The following is a 4,240-nucleotide window of genomic DNA, read 5'->3' on the forward strand; positions in this document are numbered from 1 at the left end:
TACAAGTGTGTGTGTGTGAGCATGCGTGTGCGTGTGCGTGTGTGTGTGTGTGTGTGTGCTGGCAATGGGCTGTTCCAGGAAGAAGAATCTTGCATCAGAAGAGTTTGGGATGCAGATGAGGGAAGCATCTGGCCAGTTTCTCAGGAGACAGTCTCAGGCCCTGGAGGTAGAAACAGGTGATCAATGTTCTGGATCGTTGATGACAAGGACTTCAGCTAAGTAAGTATCTGAAGGGTCTATGCCTGAAGGGCCTGTGTCCAGTGATATTATTGGGTCCCATCTTTCCTTGCCTTTGCCTCTGGTCTCCATTCTGATTGGCCACTTCCTGCATGGGCAGGGCTCTCCCCAAGAAGCCGACGGCTCACATCCTTCAAGCTCCAAATTCACAGGCATTGGCTTCATTGGCTCCGACTGGGCAGTCTGCTTATCACTGTGGCCAGGAACTCATGCTCTGACTGGTCAGCCAGGCCTGCGACTCTGTTCGCTTACATAGTGGGGCAAAGTGGGGGATCAGAGACACAAGGTCGTCTTAGGATGGAGAAGCTAGGCAGTGGTTCCACAAGGAGGAGAGGCTGTCACCACGTGCCAAGGCAGGGCATGGAAAGCAGAAGCCTCAGATGTCCCTGCTGGGTGGGGATGGGGACCCTGTGTGACTCTGTGTAGTGTTTCTAGAACCTCCTCTCTCACCGTGGGTTCCAATGGGTAAAGCGCCAGCTTCTTGGGTTTTCCTGCTCTAAATCCTGGCACTAACATATCTTTCTTCTCCCCAAGTTTGCTTCAGGTCTCGGTAACAGCCACCCCCTCCCTGTCTCTCCTCGTCTCTCACCAATCCAGATTTGATTGATCAAGGGCTATAAGCAAATCTCAGAAACATGGAGCCCAAGCGACTTCCAGGCAGCCAGGGAAGCAAGTTCCCTCTAACTTCTGTTTTCCTGAATTTCACATAGACACACAGGGCTAAACTAATCAGGAATTTGTTTAAAGAAAAAAAAAGTCTTTCTTTCCTTGGGCAACAGTGGCCCCGGAGCTTCCGGCTCACCAGGTTTCAGCGAGCAGTTTTGTTTTCATAATGCAATTGGTTACAGGATTTGGGAGGAGGGTGGTGGGCCTCGAGCAGGATTCCTTTGTGTCTCCTCTGCTTAATTACACGGTTCCTTCCTGGAGCAACAGCTTTTGAAATGAAAAAGGATGCATGCAGAGTCCCCGTCCCACGCCTGTCCCAGAAGTCTGTGAGATTAACACAAAAGAGGACGGGAGCCTGGGTCTGGACAGAGAGTAGTTGGTGGACGGCTTACCTAGCTGAACAGGAAGCCCTGGGTCCATCTCCAGCACTGAATACAGTATGAGTGTGATGTCAAGTGAGTGTAATTCTAGTACTTGGAAAGTAGAAGCAGGAGGATTTGAAGTTCAAGGTCACCCTTAGCAACATAGCAACTTTGAGGCTGGGGATGGAACTAGACCTATGAAGCTGTGACAGAATTAAAACAGCCTGCAGGGTGCACTGCTGTGTCCTCCACCCCCACCCCCTCAGCTCAGAGAAGTCAAGCAACAGACTCCAAACTGCAAAGCAAGAAGTCTGGCAAATGTGATCCTAGGATTGCAGGCCTCAGAGCTGCTATGAAAGGTCTGACCACCAAGTGGCGCCATCAGCTCAGGAATGGGACTGTCAGCATGGGGCGGACCCTTCAGTGTTATCTTCCAGCTGAGTTCTGTCCTGACACTGAAGGCACCTGTAGCACCAAGCTCCTTTACTTCCCCAAGATTCCTGAGGGGATAGTGCTATTTCTGAAGTTTCTCCGTAACTGTGGGTCTCCTCAGAGGTCCTCTCCTTCCTATCTCTGTCCAGCTCCACATCCCTGAGTCTGTCCCACACCACTGCAAATTTAACAGAGTATCCCTAAATACTGTGGTGAGGTGATGTCCAAGCGGCAGCATCTCAAGGACAGACCTCACATGTCTGTCTTTCCTTGTTCCTCAGGGCCAATGGCTATGTCTCCAGGAGATCTTCATTCTCAGCTGGACAGAGATATCTGAGGGACACAACCGTAGGTGCCATGGAGGATCACTAACCTCAGTCTCAAGTCCTGGTATGAGACAGCGCTGTCCCTGGTGTGACTGAGAGTCAGAGGAGCCTGCCTGCCTTGTTTCCCCGACCCTACCATGGCGGTAACAGGAAGTGGCTTATAAATGGCCATTTATAGTAGTTTATAATACACAGATTATAGTAAAATATATACTAGATTTATATAGCCACATGCCATGATATACAGTATAAATGTAATAGAAACACAGACAAATACACAACAGAAATAAATATAACGTTCAGTGTTACAGAACAGCCTGCTCACGCTGCATTTCCATAAATAGTAATTAGTGAGCGTAAACTGACGAATGGCTGTTCGTGCTTTCTGCTCGCTGAGCATTGCTCTAGGAAACACCAATCTCATTTGTTCCTGAGATCCTCTGAGTGGGACGTCTCTGTCTTACAGGAGGGTCAGTGGGGCTCTTGGGGGGAGGAGTTGGGTAAGGGAACAGAACATGATAGCGGTGCCGGGATTTGAACCCATGTCTGTCAACCTCCTTGTTTGATTGCCCCACCCCTGTTGGCTCTGCCCCTGGGCCTGCTCCAGCTTGGCCATGTCCAGAACAGGCCTCTTGCTCTTCATAGCTTCATTCCCTCCTTACCCTATGTGCTGGCATTGTTGTAGGAGGGGCAGGTGGCCACCCCAGAGGATTTTCTCACTTTTCCAGTATTAAATTATCCATGTGGTTTCCTGTGTTAATTCTAGGCAGGATTCTGGGGACAGCAGGTCTTCCCCCATGTACCCCACCCAGTCTCTGTCCTTTGGGTGATGCAAACAGGGCTCTGACCCCCAGGAGCTGGAAGTACTGAGGTCCTTGCATCCCATTATCAGGGGCCACCGTGGTCATCCCTATTCCATTCTCCATGATGCCTGTGGCTCTCCACCACTCATGTGGCTCGTGCTCAGTCGGCCCAGGCTGGGAGCAGCAGCTAAGATGGAGCCCTCCCAAGAGAAAGAGGAACCTGGCTGTCCTGGGCTGTGCTGGGCAGGAGAGAGCAAGCCTGCCTACCTGCCATGTGCCCCTGGCTCCCTCAGCTCCTCCCCCCCTCTCTCCCAGCTTCTCTCTCTCCCTTCCCCCTCCCAATTTTTTATTTTCTCCCTCCCCCTCCCAGGGAGTGGGCTGCTCACTGGGGATAGGAGAGGGAGTCTGGGTCAGGCACGGGCAAACATTTCCTATTTTCTATTTTACCAGTCATGTATTTATTTTAATGGGCATCAGAGAAAAAACCCATAAGCAATTAGCACATCAAGGCCTTATTTCATGGGCATTACTGCTCAGGGTAAGGCAAATTGGAAAAAAAGCCCATTTTTGGTCTGTTTCAAGGGAACGGGGAGTGATGTGTACGGGGGCTGGGTGGTGGGAGACAGGTCAAGAGAGCTTGAGGGAATGCTGGAGATGTCTGTGTTTCCTCGAGACAAGTGCCCTGAATTCAGCCTGGTTCTGTCCATGACCGAAGGCCCTGGGCAAGTCTTTTACCTCCTTGAGCCTCAGGTTCCTCCTCTGTCTCATGGGACAGTGGTAGTAACTTGTAGGTGTGGCAAGGGTGGCCTGTGAGGAGGTGGAGTGTTGACACAGCCCGACAGGAGGCAGCTCCGGGGCAACAGCAGTAGCTTATAGGCCTGCCCCGTGAGGCTTCCTCTGAGGGTGGGATCTGGGGCTCAGTACACATTCTCTGCAGAGTGCTCAAGGGCAGTCCCCACCAGGGATTCCTTTGAACCCCATACTCTGGGTGTAGGGTCTGCTTGTCATCTACTGGATTGGTGACAGAGTAGGTTGAGGACACAAGGCTCGTTACACAGGGACGTGACTGTGAGGAGAAACCAGAAAGGGCAGGTCAGCTCCCAGGATGTGGACGGCTTTTGGCCTATGGGAGGAGTTTGTCTTCTTGTGAAGATCTGTTGGTGAGTGGGTGTGGGTGAGGATGTAGTGGAATCTCTAGGTCTATGAAGAAGCTCTGAGTGCCCATCATCTGCCCATGTATCCATCCACCCATCTACCCATCCACCCATCTACCCATCCACCCATCTACCCATCCACCCATCCATCCATCATCTGCCCATCCATCCATCCATCCATCCATCCATCCATCCATCCACCCACCCACCCATCCATCCATCCATCCATCCACCCACCCACCCACCCACCCATCCATCCA

The sequence above is a fragment of the Grammomys surdaster genome, unplaced genomic scaffold (assembly GCF_004785775.1).
Source record: "Grammomys surdaster isolate TR1022 unplaced genomic scaffold, NIH_TR_1.0 126313, whole genome shotgun sequence".
NCBI classification, from domain to species: Eukaryota; Metazoa; Chordata; class Mammalia; order Rodentia; family Muridae; genus Grammomys; species Grammomys surdaster.